Source organism: Ylistrum balloti, unplaced genomic scaffold (genome assembly GCF_031769215.1).
Source record: "Ylistrum balloti isolate Yb309-2 unplaced genomic scaffold, AGI_CSIRO_Ybal_v1 Utg369972, whole genome shotgun sequence".
NCBI lineage: Eukaryota > Metazoa > Mollusca > Bivalvia > Pectinida > Pectinidae > Ylistrum > Ylistrum balloti.
The window spans coordinates 1,838,526-1,856,801 of NW_026782064.1; the positions used below are offsets into that span (position 1 = coordinate 1,838,526).

The following is an 18,276-nucleotide window of genomic DNA, read 5'->3' on the forward strand; positions in this document are numbered from 1 at the left end:
ATGGATATAACTCTGTATGTTTAAGGATAATACCACACACCACCCTAACATGGATATAACTCTGTATGTTTAAGGATAATACCACACGCCACCCTAACATGGATACAGCTCTTTATATTAAGGATAATACCACACGCCACCCTAACATGGATATAATTCTGTATGTTTAAGGATAATACCACACACCACCCTAACATGGATATAATTCTGTATGTTTAAGGATAATACCACACACCACCCTAACATGGATATAATTCTGTATGTTTAAGGATAATACCACACACCACCCTAACATGGATATAATTCTGTATGTTTAAGGATAATACCACACACCACCCTAACATGGATATAATTCTGTATGTTTAAGGATAATACCACACAACACCCTAACATGGATATAACTCTGTATGTTTAAGGATAATACCACACACCACCCTAACATGGATATAACTCTGTATGTTTAAGGATAATACCACATAACACCCTAACATGGATATAACTCTGTATGTTTAAGGATAATACCACACACCACCCTAACATGGATATTCTGTATGTTTAAACTCTGTATGTTTAAGGATAATACCACACACCACCCTAACATGGATAAAATTCTGTATGTTTAAGGATAATACCACAGAACACCCTAACATGGATATAATTCTGTATGTTTAAGGATAATACCACACACCACCCTAACTAACATGGATATAACATGGATATAATTCTGTATGTTTAAGGATAATACCACACACCACCCTAACATGGATATAATTCTGTATGTTTAAGGATAATACCACACACCACCCTAACATGGATATAATTCTGTATGTTTAAGGATAATACCACACACCACCCTAACATGGATAATACCACACACCATATAATTCTGTATGTTTAAGGATAATACCACACACCACCCTAACATGGATATAATTCTGTATGTTTAAGGATAATACCACACACCACCCTAACATGGATATAATTCTGTATGTTTAAGGATAATACCACACACCACCCTAACATGGATACAGCTCTTTATATTAAGGATAATACCACACACCACCCTAACATGGATATAACTCTGTATGTTTAAGGATAATACCACACACCACCCTAACATGGATATAACTCTGTATGTTTAAGGATAATACCACACACCACCCTAACATGGATATAACTCTGTATGTTTAAGGATAATACCACACACCACCCTAACATGGATATAACTCTGTATGTTTAAGGATAATACCACACACCACCCTAACATGGATATAATTCTGTATGTTTAAGGATAATACCACACACCACCCTAACATGGATATAATTCTGTATGTTTAAGGATAATACCACACACCACCCTAACATGGATATAACTCTGTATGTTTAAGGATAATACCACACACCACCCTAACATGGATATAATTCTTAAGGATAATACCACACACCACCCTAACATGGATATAATTCTGTATGTTTAAGGATAATACCACACACACCCTAACATGGATATAATTCTGTATGTTTAAGGATAATACCACACACCACCCTAACATGGATATAATTCTGTATGTTTAAGGATAATACCACACACCACCCTAACATGGATATAACTCTGTATGTTTAAGGATAATACCACACACCACCCTAACATGGATATAACTCTGTATGTTTAAGGATAATACCACACACCACCCTAACATGGATAAACTCTGTATGTTTAAGGATAATACCACACACCACCCTAACATGGATATAATTCTGTATGTTTAAGGATAATACCACACACCACCCTAACATGGATACAGCTCTTTATATTAAGGATAATACCACACACCACCCTAACATGGATATAATTCTGTATGTTTAAGGATAATACCACATAACACCCTAACATGGATACAGCTCTGTATGTTTAAGGATAATACCACATAACACCCTAACATGGATATAACTCTGTATGTTTAAGGATAATACCACACACCACCCTAACATGGATATAACTCTGTATGTTTAAGGATAATACCACACACCACCCTAACATGGATATAATTCTGTATGTTTAAGGATAATACCACATAACACCCTAACATGGATACAGCTCTGTATGTTTAAGGATAATACCACATAACACCCTAACATGGATATAACTCTGTATGTTTAAGGATAATACCACACACCACCCTAACATGATAATACCACATAACCCTAACTCTGTATGTTTAAGGATAATACCACACACCACCCTAACATGGATATAATTCTGTATGTTTAAGGATAATACCACACACCACCCTAACATGGATATAATTCTGTATGTTTAAGGATAATACCACACACCACCCTAACATGGATATAATTCTGTATGTTTAAGGATAATACCACACACCACCCTAACATGGATACAGCTCTGTATGTTTAAGGATAATACCACACACCACCCTAACATGGATATAATTCTGTATGTTTAAGGATAATACCACACACCACCCTAACATGGATATAATTCTGTATGTTTAAGGATAATACCACACACCACCCTAACATGGATATAACTCTGTATGTTTAAGGATAATACCACACACCACCCTAACATGGATATAATTCTGTATGTTTAAGGATAATGCCACACACCACCCTAACATGGATACAATTCTGTATGTTTAAGGATAATACCACACACCACCCTAACATGGATATAACTCTGTATGTTTAAGGATAATACCACACGCCACCCTAACATGGATACAGCTCTTTATATTAAGGATAATACCACACACCACCCTAACATGGATATAACTCTGTATGTTTAAGGATAATGCCACATAACACCCTAACATGGATATAACTCTGTATGTTTAAGGATAATACCACACACCACCCTAACATGGATACCCTAACAGCTCTGTATGTTTAAGGATAATACCACACACCACCCTAACATGGATATAACTCTGTATGTTTAAGGATAATACCACACACCACCCTAACATGGATAAGCTCATGGATATACCACACAACACCCTAACATGGATGTATGTTTAAGGATAATACCACACACCACCCTAACATGGATATAATTCTGTATGTTTAAGGATAATACCACACACCACCCTAACATGGATATAATTCTGTATGTTTAAGGATAATACCACACACCACCCTAACATGGATATAATTCTGTATGTTTAAGGATAATACCACACGCCACCCTAACATGGATACAGCTCTTTATATTAAGGATAATACCACACACCACCCTAACATGGATATAACTCTGTATGTTTAAGGATAATACCACACACCACCCTAACATGGATATAACTCTGTATGTTTAAGGATAATACCACACACCACCCTAACATGGATACAATACCACACACCACCCTCATGGATAGCTCTGTATGTTTAAGGATAATACCACACACCACCCTAACATGGATACAATCTCTGTATGTTTAAGGATAATACCACACACCACCCTAACATGGATATAATTCACACACCACCCTAACATGGATATAATTCTGTATGTTTAAGGATAATACCACACACCACCCTAACATGGATATAATTCTGTATGTTTAAGGATAATACCACACACCACCCTAACATGGATATAACTCTGTATGTTTAAGGATAATACCACACACCACCCTAACATGGATATAATTCTGTATGTTTAAGGATAATACCACACACCACCCTAACATGGATATAATTCTGTATGTTTAAGGATAATGCCACACACCACCCTAACATGGATATAACTCTGTATGTTTAAGGATAATACCACACACCACCCTAACATGGATATAACTCTGTATGTTTAAGGATAATACCACACACCACCCTAACATGGATATAACTCTGTATGTTTAAGGATAATACCACACACCACCCTAACATGGATACAGCTCTTTATATTAAGGATAATACCACATAACACCCTAACATGGATACAGCTCTGTATGTTTAAGGATAATACCACACACCACCCTAACATGGATATAACTCTGTATGTTTAAGGATAATACCACACACCACCCTAAGCTCTGTATGTTTGGATATACCACACACCACCCTAACTGGATATAATTCTGTATGTTTAAGGATAATACCACACACCACCCTAACATGGATACAATTCTGTATGTTTAAGGATAATACCACACACCACCCTAACATGGATACAATTCTGTATGTTTAAGGATAATACCACACACCACCCTAACATGGATATAATTCTGTATGTTTAAGGATAATACCACACACCACCCTAACATGGATATAATTCTGTATGTTTAAGGATAATACCACACACCACCCTAACATGGATATAATTCTGTATGTTTAAGGATAATACCACACACCACCCTAACATGGGTATGTTTAAGGATAATACCTCATGGATATAACTCTGTATGTTTAAGGATAATACCACACACCACCCTAACATGGATATAACTCTTATGTTTAAGGATAATACCACACACCACCCTAACATGGATATAACTCTGTATGTTTAAGGATAATACCACACACCACCCTAACATGGATATAACTCTGTATGTTTAAGGATAATACCACACGCCACCCTAACATGGATATAACTCTGTATGTTTAAGGATAATACCACACGCCACCCTAACATGGATATAACTCTGTATGTTTAAGGATAATACCACACACCACCCTAACATGGATATAATTCTGTATGTTTAAGGATAATACCACACACCACCCTAACATGGATACAATTCTGTATGTTTAAGGATAATACCACACACCACCCTAACATGGATATAACTCTGTATGTTTAAGGATAATACCACACACCACCCTAACATGGATATAATTCTGTATGTTTAAGGATAATACCACACACCACCCTAACATGGATATAATTCTGTATGTTTAAGGATAATACCACACACCACCCTAACATGGATATAACTCTGTATGTTTAAGGATAATACCACACAGGATAATACCACACACCCTAACATGGATATAATTCTGTATGTTTAAGGATAATACCCCACTGTATGTTTAAGGATAATACCACACACCACCCTAACATGGATATAATTCTGTATGTTTAAGGATAATACCACATAACACCCTAACATGGATACAACTCTGTATGTTTAAGGATAATACCACACACCACCCTAACATGGATACAATTCTGTATGTTTTAGGATAATACCACACACCACCCTAACATGGATACAGCTCTTTATATTAAGGATAATACCACACACCACCCTAACATGGATATAATTCTGTATGTTTAAGGATAATACCACACACCACCCTAACATGGATATAATTCTGTATGTTTAAGGATAATACCACATAACACCCTAACATGGATACAACTCTGTATGTTTAAGGATAATACCACACACCACCCTAACATGGATACAGCTCTTTATATTAAGGATAATACCACACACCACCCTAACATGGATACAGCTCTTTATATTAAGGATAATACCACACACCACCCTAACATGGATATAATTCTGTATGTTTAAGGATAATACCACACACCACCCTAACATGGATATAATTCTGTATGTTTAAGGATAATACCACACACCACCCTAACATGGATACAGCTCTTTATATTAAGGATAATACCACATACCACCCTAACATGGATACAGCTCTTTATATTAAGGATACAGCTCTTTATATTAAGGATAATACCACATACCACCCTAACATGGATACAGCTCTTTATATTAAGGATAATACCACATAACACCCTAACATGGATACAGCTCTTTATATTAAGGATAATACCACACACCACCCTAACATGGATATAATTCTTTATATTAAATATTTGCAATAATTACTGGATATTGATTTAACCAATGAAACAGAAAAAAGTTTGATAATGAAGAACATGATTGATTTACTTGGAATCTATACAGGGTAGTTCTTGTTGAACAAATATCTCTCATAAACACTATGCTCTTTGTGTATCAACTATAGATAATTTGGAGCTTGAACAGTAACCAAATACACAAGTACTGTAGCCTAATTAGGTTTGAATGACTGAATTCTCTGGTCTGTATGGAACAGCATTGTAGGATTAGTATACACATATTGATAATCAAATATCACTACTTCTATAGTTATTGTCATAAAGAACAAGGGGTCTCTATTTATCCTGACCAGTAATTATATACCATATCTAACCGACAAAAATCCCTGGCTGATAATAAGCCATCCATATAATATGAACTTTATAGTAGAGCTCACCAATACATGCTATTTCATTGTCCTGTAATAAGCCAATCTCTAGCTATGTGAGAGGTTATGTAACAATCCCCTGAGCTTGATATTTGCGGAAAGGTGGTACCTAGGTAATTCAACAATAGAATTTTCAAACATCCTTGTGATCAAAGTAATTAATCACTGATGAGTTTGTTGTTTTATATCATTAAAACTGTTAACTTTTTAAAAGGTTTTAACAGACTCCATTTCTCAGTGATTATAAATGTATTACTGCGGTTTTGTTTTCAGAACCAAATTATCTAAGAACAAGTATTTTATATAGAGACGTAATATTGATTCTTCTTGATGATACATATATATGAAGTCCCTGGGTATATTGCTGCCATTGTGTGTTAAAGCCAAGTAAATACAGCTTTGACTATTTATAAGATATGTCCATTATGCCTTAAGTGACATAAAAAATTTGGCTGTTATAATCTAGTACATTGAATAACACAGTATATAGAACGGCCATTACTTCACTGTAGTAACACTAGTTTAAAACTTAAAATGCTAAGGAAACAGCTATTTTTACCAGAGTTGTCTTTCCCTACAATCATCATAGTTCTTTTAAAATGAGTTGTGACTAACAGCTCATGGACTTTCTTATTTGTCCTCATTAATAACATTGACACAAGATAGTGGCATCTACATGGAATAATGACTAAGCAATTCATAACTGTTGATCAGATGTCTTCTCAATTTGTAAAACTTACAAATGACATCATAAAACATGTATCAACAACAACGTTATGTAACAAATGAAGACGTAATTCAAAGAGAAGTGACAAACTGTCGGAAATCCCCTGCGAAGATTTATCTTATGTCTCAAACAACAAATGAAATCCCTTTCATCATCTGCATAAATAAAACTACCTGACAACTTGAATTCAGATTTTGTGAACACAATGTCATACAGAAAATTTAATTGACTCATAAACATGTTTACATATCAAGAAATATCAAAGTAACTGATCCATGCCTACCAGGTAAAATAAAACAGTGAATATGCTGTATTCAAGAATAAGAAAGGTATAAAAGCAGGGTTTTATCACGTAATGTTTCCCAATTATGTCAAAAATCTTGAAGTGTTGTGAGCCATTTACTGAAGTTTTATGTAGTCTGATTGTCTCTGGGAAAAAGAAAAAAAAAAACAATGTAGATCTGGGTATTGTATTACAGGTGACAGCACTACTTGAGAACCTTCATGCTTATAATGAACATCCTATAACAATAATTGTATAAATGATATATAATACTGACACCAAGTCCTGTTGTCAGGACATAAACCCTCAATTTTACAAAAACACAAATTCTTGATTAATGCAATCTTTATGCTGTAATTTTGAAATTTGCACTGCAACTAATTTAATTATCTTATCAAGGTGAAGTTGCTTGCTATTTAAAGCCAGATAAATGGCATTTCCAGATCATCTGTACACCTCATAGCCTGAAAATTATCTTACACACAACTGCAAAAAACTGGGCAACCAACTTATCCCCTACAACTACAAAGACCTGAGTCCCCTTTGACTACGAAGACCTTGATAACCAACTCATCGCCTTCAAATTCAAAGTCCTGGGTAACCAACTCATCCCCTTCGCCTATGAAGAACTTGGTAACCAACTCATCCCCTACAACTACAATGTCCTGGGTAACCAACTCATCCCCTATGACTACAAAGATCATGGTAACTGACTCGTTCTCCTACAACTAAAATGACAGGGGTAATCAATTTATCTGCTACAACTACAGAGACCTGGAAAATTATCTAATTTTCCACAATTGTAGAGGCCTGGGTAACCACCCCATCCCCTACAAGTACAGATAGCTGGGTAACCAACTCATCCCCTACAAGTACAGATAGCTGGGTAACCAACTCATCCCCTACAAGTACAGATAGCTGGGTAACCACCCCATCCCCTACAAGTACAGATAGCTGGGTAACCACCCCATCCCCTACAAGTACAGATAGCTGGGTAACCACCCCATTCCCTACAAGTACAGATAGCTGGGTAACCACCCCATCCCCTACAAGTACAGATAGCTGGGTAACCACCCCATTCCCTACAAGTACAGATAGCTGAGTAACCACCCCATTCCCTACAAGTACAGATATCTGGGTAACCACCCCATCCCCTATAAGTACAGATAGCTGGGTAACCACCCCATCCCCTACAAGTACAGATAGCTGGGTAACCATCCCCTCCACTACAAATAAATAGACCTTGGAAACAAACTCTCTAAGCCAACATCATAGGGGTACTTTGGACTGATGTCTACTATGCAGTACAATAGAATAATGAATCTTAAATTTTAGACCATGAACCTGACAAATAAACCTCAAAAACTCTTGTTGTTAAAAACACAATAGCATTTTAACTTAGATCCATGCCCTTTCTCTAACCCTAACTATTGGCTGAAAATCACAATCCCTGCTTCCTATAGTTCTGTAACCAGATACAATGGTGGAGTAATGATTGCTGTCACTTCTGGACATGGAGAATACCATCACCTCCCAGCCAAGGACTAGCTGTGTGGTTGGCCACCTATGGTCTTATTCTTCCTTTTTTTTCTCAGTCTCCTGAGCAAATCAATCAGCTCTTCAAACTTTAATTTCTCTACAGCAATATAGAAGCCCAAATGGCCACTATTGATTTCTAGCCAGGTTGATCACTGAGTGGCAGCCACTACTGTGCATACTTCAGCAGCCGAATCGGTATGTCAAGTCACATCCTCCATTTATATATGATTACAGACCCTGATTGAAAATTTTAATCACAGCCATATATATAGATGCAGCACATATCATATTGCATGAGAACCTTAATTTCTGAATAAAATGAATTTCTAAGCTGATAGCTGTCTTTCTGAAAGCAACAAACACTACAAATTTAATATATGTATTTGTCTGTATGTGTTGATTTCATTTTGTAACATATCTGAACATGATATCTTCCAACTTGCATTCATTATTTGCTCATACTTCAACCAATCTTAAATAGCAAAGTTATTTAGTCATTTAAAAATCATGAAAACAACATAATATTCTGACCGTACATTCAAAACAGTAGACAACATACTAAAAACCCTCTGAAATACTTTCCTTCAAAAAATATCTTCTCATGTAACCAGAACGATTATCAAAACCAAGTGTATCCTCTTCAGTGACCCTCTTCTTCTGATAAACTTATTGTCTTCATATTCTCTTCTGTGACCATCTCTTATCAGAATCAATTTCCCCTTCTGTGACACTCTCTTATGATTATCATAACTCATATCCCTTTCTTAAACAATCTTTCGACAGTTATAACTTATATCACTTTCTGCGACCCTCTCTTACAAGTATCATAACTTGAATCCCTTCTTTAAAATCTTTTTCTATAATTATAACTCATACCCCGTCCAGTGATCACATCTTACAATTATTATAAGTAATATCCCCTTCTGTAACCCCCTCCTCCTAATATAATAACTTCTCCCCATATTCCCGCATTGTTACAATAGATCTCCTTCTGTGACCCTCTGTTACACTATATCTCCTTCTGTGACCCTTTGTTACACTAAATCCCCTTCTGTGACCCTCTGTTACACTATATCTCCTTCTGTGACCCTCTGTTACAATACATCCCCTTCTGTGACCCTCTGTTACACTATATCTCCTTCTGCGACCCTCTGTTACAATATATCTCCTTCTGTGACCCTCTGTTACAATATATCCCCTTCTGTGACCCTCTGTTACACTATATCTCCTTCTGTGACCCTCTGTTACAATACATCCCCTTCTGTAACCCTCTGTTACAATATATCTCCTTCTGTGAACCTCTGTTACACTATATCCCCTTCTGTGACCCTCTGTTACACTATATCTCCTTCTGTGACCCTCTGTTACACTATATCCCCTTCTGTGACCCTCTGTTACACTATATCTCCTTCTGTGACCCTCTGTTATAATACATCCCCTTCTGTGACCCTCTGTTACACTATATCTCCTTCTGTGACCCTCTGTTACAATACATCCCCTTCTGTGACCCTCTGTTACACTATATCCTCTTCTGTGACCCTCTGTTACAATAGATCCCCTTCTGTGACCCTCTGTTACAATATATCTCCTTCTGTGACCCTCTGTTACACTATATCTCTTTCTGTGACCCTCTGTTATAATACATCCCCTTCTGTGACCCTCTGTTACACTATATCACCTTCTGTGACCCTCTGTTACAATAGATCCCCTTCTGTGACCCTCTGTTACAATATATCCCCTTCTGTGACCCTCTGTTACACTATATCCCCTTCTGTGACCCTCTGTTACACTATATCTCCTTCTGTGATCCTCTGTTACACTATATCCCCTTCTGTGACCCTCTGTTACACTATATCTCCTTCTGTGACCCTCTGTTACACTATATCTCCTTCTGTGACCCTCTGCTACACTATTTCCCCTTCTGTGAGCCTTTGTTACACTATATCCCCTTCTGTGACCCTCTGTTACACTATATCTCCTTCTGTGACCCTCTGTTATAATACATCCCCTTCTGTGACCCTCTGTTACACTATATCCCCTTCTGTGACCCTCTGTTACACTATATCTCCTTCTGTGACCCTCTGTTACAATACATCCCCTTCTGTGACCCTCTGTTACAACACATCCCCTTCTGTGACCCTTTGTTACAATATATCTCCTTCTGTGACCCTCTGTTACAATATATCTCCTTCTGTGACCCTCTGTTACACTATATCCTCTTCTGTGACCCTCTGTTACAATAGATCCCCCTTCTGTGACCCTCTGTTACACTATATCTCCTTCTGTGACCCTCTGTTATAATACATCCCCTTCTGTGACCCTCTGTCACAATACATCCCCTTCTATGACCCTTTGTTATAATACATCCCCTTCTGTGACCCTCTGTTACACTATATCTCCTTCTGTGACCCTCTGTTACACTATATCCCCTTCTGTGACCCTCTGTTACACTATATCTCCTTCTGTGACCCTCTGTTACATTGTATCCCCTTCTGTGACCCTCTGTTACACTATATCTCCTTCTGTGACCCTCTGTTACACTATATCTCCTTCTGTGACCCTCTGTTACAATACATCCCCTTCTGTGACCCTCTGTTACAATAGATCCCCTTCTGTGACCCTCTGTTACAATACATCCCCTTCTGTGACCCTCTGTTACACTATATCCCCTTCTGTGACCCTCTGTTACACTATATCCCCTTCTGTGACCCTCTGTTACAATATATCTCCTTCTGTGACCCTCTGTTACACCATATCTCCTTCTGTGACCCTCTGTTACAATACATCCCCTTCTGTGACCCTCTGTTACACTACATCTCCTTCTGTGACCTTCTCCTAGTATCACAACCAAGACATCCATATGCTGTATGGTGGTGTTCTACTACCAATACAATTTCCCTTCTGCTAAAGACAAAACACATAGCACCTTGATTAAAGAAACCCTACCTTTGTAGTCGTCCTTCACTACTTTTTAAAACAAACACCACAGCACAAATTCAATGATGAAAAGCTATCTGAAGTCTGTCTTTCCACCACACATACAAATTGGAGGATATATACAGTACAAATGTATTTGAGGCAAGAAAGACATCTCTGTGAGAGCAGGCAAGTATTGATTTTCACTAGGTTAGAAGATTGAATATTAGTGGTTTTTATCAAGATAGCGAAAAGAGTTGTCATGCTGCTGAGACTGAGAGACTTCACCCCTACACACTCAAACACAAAACTACAAAACATAGAACTAATCATTTTGTCCTGTTATATACATGTACCAATATAACACAACATATCACAATAGAGTAATAGAAAAACACATTGTGACTCCATACAATCACATGCTTGTTAACATACACAAAATTTGAATGGTGACCTTGACATTTTCATGGTGACTTTGACATTAAGTTGTAGGATTCACATCATTGTTAAGAACTTTTTGCAAAGCAATCAACTTTGCATTGGAATGTTGTAACAAACATTTTAGCTACACTAAGAAACAATTTCCACTTCAGTGATCTTGATCTTTGACCCTAATAAGCTTATTTAATTCCTTTGTTACGTAAAAACTTACTTGATTATAACCAACAGTGTCACATATATAATTTTTCAATAACATTTTTTATGTCTCCAGATAAAATGTATTTAGGAAATTGATTTAGGAATCAGATATTTAAATTACCAGCTTTATAACAGGTTCATAAAACCAATGTAAAGTTTCACAAACACCAAGACTGAGGTGGTCTGTAGAGAACTGACCAGCAAATATTTCTGGACAAATAAATGACCAGTAGAGATAGGTATGTCCTAAACCAAAACAGAAAAGAAACACCAAGTCATGTTATGATCAAATATTTCTGGACAAACAAATGACCAGTAGAGATAGGTATATCCTGAACCAAAACAGAAAAGAAACACCAAGTCATGTTATGATCAAATATTTCTGGACAAACAAATGACCAGTAGAGATAGGTATATCCTAGACCAAAACAGAAAAGTAACACCAAGTCATGTTATGATTAATGAATTCTTCCTTTATAAATCCTTATCAATCATGCATGGATAAAGTCACTGGTCAGCTTGGATAAAACAGCTATCAACATTGATAACATAAGTTTACTTCAATTGGTTTCAAGGACGTTGGGGTCCAGCATAGAACTATCAGTAATGGGTATGACCACTATTTGTTAGGACAGCAGCATTGTTCCATGGAACTTGTAAACCAGCAGATAATTCGAGGAGAGATGTTCTATATGGAATGCTTTAGCCAGCTCTAGTAAGTCTACTGGCTGATTTTGACGTTCTCTCACATGTTTCCAACAATTGTCCCAAACATGCTTATTTGGTGACAACTCAGGAAGACTGAAAGGTTTCAACAGTATAGTCTTAGGAATGGTGGAACACTGGTTGTAAACTTTCATTCAAATGACCAAAAGTCTGGTAAAACTGCCCCCACCAAAGTGGTCCAGGTCTGCACCACAGCAGTTTGTAAATGCTCACCATACCACCTCTACATTATGCGACTCTTACAAAACCAGGACTCATTTGAAAACAGGACATTGCTCCATTGCTGTCTGGCCCAACAACAGTGAACTCTTGTCCAGTAACAGTGATAATTAGGGTCACATCACAACAAACTGCAGGGACACTTCTGTTTCAACTGGTTGGCTCTCAACATATTGCAGACTTTTTCACCAGAAACGATGCCCGAACAATGTACTTTCCATTTCTACTATGATTACAAACTGTGAAAAAGCAATAAATAGTATTTGACAGTCATCCCTAGTGGTGTATTTGTGGATCTGCTGCATTGAGACAGACACCCTCCAGCATGGGTCATGTCAACAGTCCTTTCCCTCTGTATTTGTGACAGCTGAGGCATAATGATTGAAGTTGATAAATGGCAAGATATGGAGATTTCTTATTCCTGAGAATCAAAGGAACAGGTGTTAGTTTCATTTTTTGACATTCAATAGAAGGAACAAGTTTGTCTAAGAAAACCTCTTGGAGTTGGAGCTCGCTGTTAATACACACTTACATGCTTGAGTGATTTTGGTAATCACTTGGAGTTTTGTAATTCAAACCATATTTGCCATTCTCTAATATTGCAGAACTGTAATTTTGTTTTAATTCCTTTACAGATATCCACCTAGAAAAACTGCTAACCTTCCTTGTTTATTGAGTTTACATAAAAAATAAGATATCAGGATCAAATCATCGTCATACAAAAAGAGTTCAACAATTCAAAATGTTGTCGACAAATTGAAATACATAACTGTAAAAGAAAAGACAGAGGTGCATACAAGTTACCCACCACTGAAGGAATCACACCTCGTGATATTTCTATTCAAAAATAGCATAACACACTCATCTACAAAATTGCACAGCATTTCCTATAAACAACCTTTTCATGAGGAGAGATAGTTGTCATAAACAGTGTCATTTATCTACAGAATCCGTCATAAACGACTCAATGGTATTGTGTCCCTTATCACCATCTATCTTCATTACATTTCCAGGGAAAAGTAAAAACATCATGTGCCCACATCTTTATGCTTTACATCTAAAATTGAATTATGAGCAGGTAATTTCAACTAACAGAGGTAATTACCGCATCAAATTTAATCTTTATCTGTCTACATCATTTCCTGATTACAGTCCATTAAAACAGGTAAAACGTGATAAATTTATTAAGACCACCCTCAGATGTTCATGTTTAGTTAAATCAATGATTCAGTTTCCCCAGGATTATCAAATTAAGATTGTTACATGAACTTACTAGATGCAATACCTGTATGTAATAAACTTTGAAAACAGTCCATTTAAACAATCCATGAATATAACGCTTTTTCCTGTATTATTAACTTTGTTACAACTATTGTCATCTAGAAAATAGATACATTTGATATGATTGGGACTTGGAACAACTATGTATGATATACATGGTAGTGGAACAAAGATCTGATTCTAACATGAACATGCATGGTAAATGGAACTTCTACAGTAAGGGAACTTTGTGTAAACTGGACAGATCATGTACTGTAGCAATAGTCAAATACAGTTTTCACTGAATTAATATTAATATGACAAAAAAGATGAAATTTCAATTTATCATTTAAACATATTGTTTGAGATATACTTATATTATATATCTTTATGAAATAACAACCATCAATCCGTATGAAAAAACACTGAACGGGAAGTTTGGAAAGACAGAACTTTAAACATGGATAAACAACAACAATCAACATAATGTTATGGAGTCAAAATAAACCATTATAATAACACCTCAGATACTCAAAACTGATCACACAGTAACACCACATATACAAAACCTATTCACTTTCACAATGATAATGAAAACTTTACCTCTCTCTCAACGTATATATGTGCAGTGATAATTAGGCTTCCTCTCCGATGCTTACAACCATTTTCTGCTATATACGCCAACACATAAACTGGTAGCAGTAGTTTGAAGCAATATCAAGCCAAACTTACATACAACGCTCGCAACAGTATTCCTATAAAATCAATGGAATGCTCTCCCAGGGGAGAAAACTCTACCTTAATTCTGCCATATATGAGCCATTTGCAGCTTCATCGTGATCCTTATTTGGCTGCCTGGGGACGAGGCTGGCTGTATGCTGCAATAAAGACAAAACAGTGTCAATATCAATTTTCCAGGATAGTTGTGGTATAATCTTCAGACAATGATAAATTTTAATTACGTTTTCTGTCAGCAGCACAACAGACTATTCATTTGACATCTGACAACAGACATGACACTTCTAGAATCTATTTAATTGTAATTGTCCCAAGCTCTCTCATTTACATGTACATTTATTACTGAAAATAAAGTGAACATCACGTCAGTCACAGAATACGTTACTTCGATCATGACATAACAGTTCATCTTGTCCTGAAATAGGAACAGATTAAAGTCTGAAAATTCTTGCCATCGTCAACTGTACAACAAAACTTTTGTTTGCCTAGTTTTCTTTACATTTAATCATAGACTGCCAAGAAAGTTACATATTTACACACATATATTTAGTAACACAAGTAAATAAAGTTTTCAATTTTGCAGAAATAATCACATACAAAGATTCTTAATCACGCCCAAGAAATATTCATTCCAAATAATCCCTGATTTAATATTCTTGTTATGCTGCATAAAGGCCCACATAAAAATCTTGTAAAGGGGCTCCACTCTCAGTAACCTTAACAATTCTTCAATTCATATCTGACCATCAGTAACCCTGACTATACTGACACACTGTTGTTTCTGACCATCAATAACCCTGACTGTACTGATATACTGTTGTATCTGACCATCAGTAACCCTGACTATACTGACACACTGTTGTTTCTGACCATCAATAACCCTGACTGTACTGATATACTGTTGTATCTGACCATCAGTAACCCTGACTATACTGACACACTGTTGTATCTGACCATCAGTAACCCTGACTATACTGTCACACTGTTGTATCTGACCATCAGTAACCCTGACTATACTGCTCAGGATATTTACTGTCACATCAGTGAATAAATGAATAATTTAAATTGATCAATCACATTTTTGCAACTCTGAAGTGTGATTTCACCTTTTCCTTAAGCAATCACACATTTATTTAGAGAACTGACAGAAGGTGAGTGGAGAAAAATAATTGAGGTATTCATATGTATTGATTAGGAATAAAAAAGACTTGGATCACCACTGCCTCTTACAGCACTGGACTTGGTATGAAATGGCAGTATCACCCAATCTCCATAATGGAGTAGGAGACAAGATATTCAACCACTTCAGCATTATAATCCATGTTTATAGGTTCTGGTTAATTGGCAGAGGAGGGAGAGGGGTTTTCTAATGTTATAAAGGATACATGAAGGTCATAATACAGAGGAATGGTCCACAGCTATGTGCCAGGTTTTAATTATGCATATGTGAATATCATGAAAATTATACAGTTTCCTTCATTTTTCATGCATATATTGAACAGAGGCTCACATGTCACCATCCGACTGTTCAAAGTCAAATTAATCAACTTAGTGATAAGTCTTGGTGATTATTTTTCAATTCAAAACTTCCAGTATATCCAAAATAAAGATCTCAAGAAGATGATAACTAAATATTTTTTCCAATTTTTATGAGAAAAACATTACCGGTAAATGTAAATAACAGCTACTTAAGTTAAGGTTTTGAAAAGTAAAGGGCAAGCTGTTTCCACATCATGATTTCCACCTGATAAAAATATGTCATAGTTTGATGTAGTAACCAATCAAATACATTTCTCTCCTATTATAGACTTCAAATTATTAATCAATTTACAAGCAGAATGCCACAGTAAACTTAACAATCATAATTGGACTCAATAATGAACAGTGATTAAATTTTATTGTTGAATTGAGTATGTAATCACCTAAACTTCAGATTATTATTGAAGTTCAATATTAGTAACAATGTTAGTCACACAAAGGGACAATAAGACAAGGGAAATAAACATCCATGGTACCCAATGGCACACCAGTATGGCACAAACGGCAAAATCTTCAGATCTTTATTCAAGGTCACTACCTTTGATAATAATGATGATTAAGTCTGAGATGTGTTAGAATAAAATGTGCTGCTGAAAGATGTAAAAGTATGAAGTAAAGACGTAAGTATACAAAGTAAAGCTGTAAATGTACTAAGTAAAGATGTAAATGTACTAAGTAAAGATGTAAATGTACCAAGTAAAGATGTAAATGTACCAAGTAAAGATGTAAATGTACCAAGTAAAGATGTAAATGTACCAAGTAAAGATGTAAATGTACCAAGTAAATATGTAAATGTACTAAGTAAAGATGTAAAAGTACTAAGTAAAGATGTAAATGTACTAAGTAAAGATGTAAATGTACTAAGTAAAGATGTAAATGTACCAAGTTAAGATGTAAATGTACTGAGTAAAGATGTAAATGTACCAAGTAAAGATGTAAATGTACTAAGTAAAGATGTAAATGTACTAAGTAAAGATGTAAATGTACTAAGTAATGTTGTAAATGTACCAAGTTAAGATGTAAATGTACTGAGTAAAGATGTAAATGTACCAAGTAAAGATGTAAATGTACTAAGTAAAGATGTAAATGTACTAAGTAAAGATGTAAATGTACTAAGTAATGTTGTAAATGTACCAAGTTAAGATGTAAATGTACTGAGTAAAGATGTAAATGTACTGAGTAAAGATGTAAATGTACTAAGTAAAGATGTAAATGTACTAAGTAAAGATGTAAATGTACTAAGTAAAGATGTAAATGTATTAAGTAAAGATGTAAATGTACTAAGTTAAGATGTAAATGTACTAGATAAAGATGTAAATGTACTAAGTTAAGATGTAAATGTACTAGATAAAGATGTAAATGTACTAAGTTAAGATGTAAATGTACTAGATAAAGATGTAAATGTATTAAGTTAAGATGTAAA

At 35.8% G+C, this 18,276-nt stretch overlaps 1 protein-coding gene across 3 annotated transcripts in view; it reads right to left on the minus strand.

Moving 5' to 3' along the window:
• The window catches only part of LOC132547749 (synaptotagmin-1-like), an 86,926-nt gene that overhangs the window by 52,104 nt on the left and 16,546 nt on the right, over window positions 1-18,276 (minus strand). For 2 of the 3 annotated variants that reach the window (XM_060211549.1, XM_060211550.1), the window contains exon 2: window positions 15,375-15,454. The gene's annotated coding sequence lies outside the window, so the exon portion shown is untranslated. Of the gene's footprint in view, window positions 1-15,179; window positions 15,211-15,374; window positions 15,455-18,276 lie in introns of those variants that run through there. The other variant, XM_060211551.1, reaches the window with a different exon arrangement.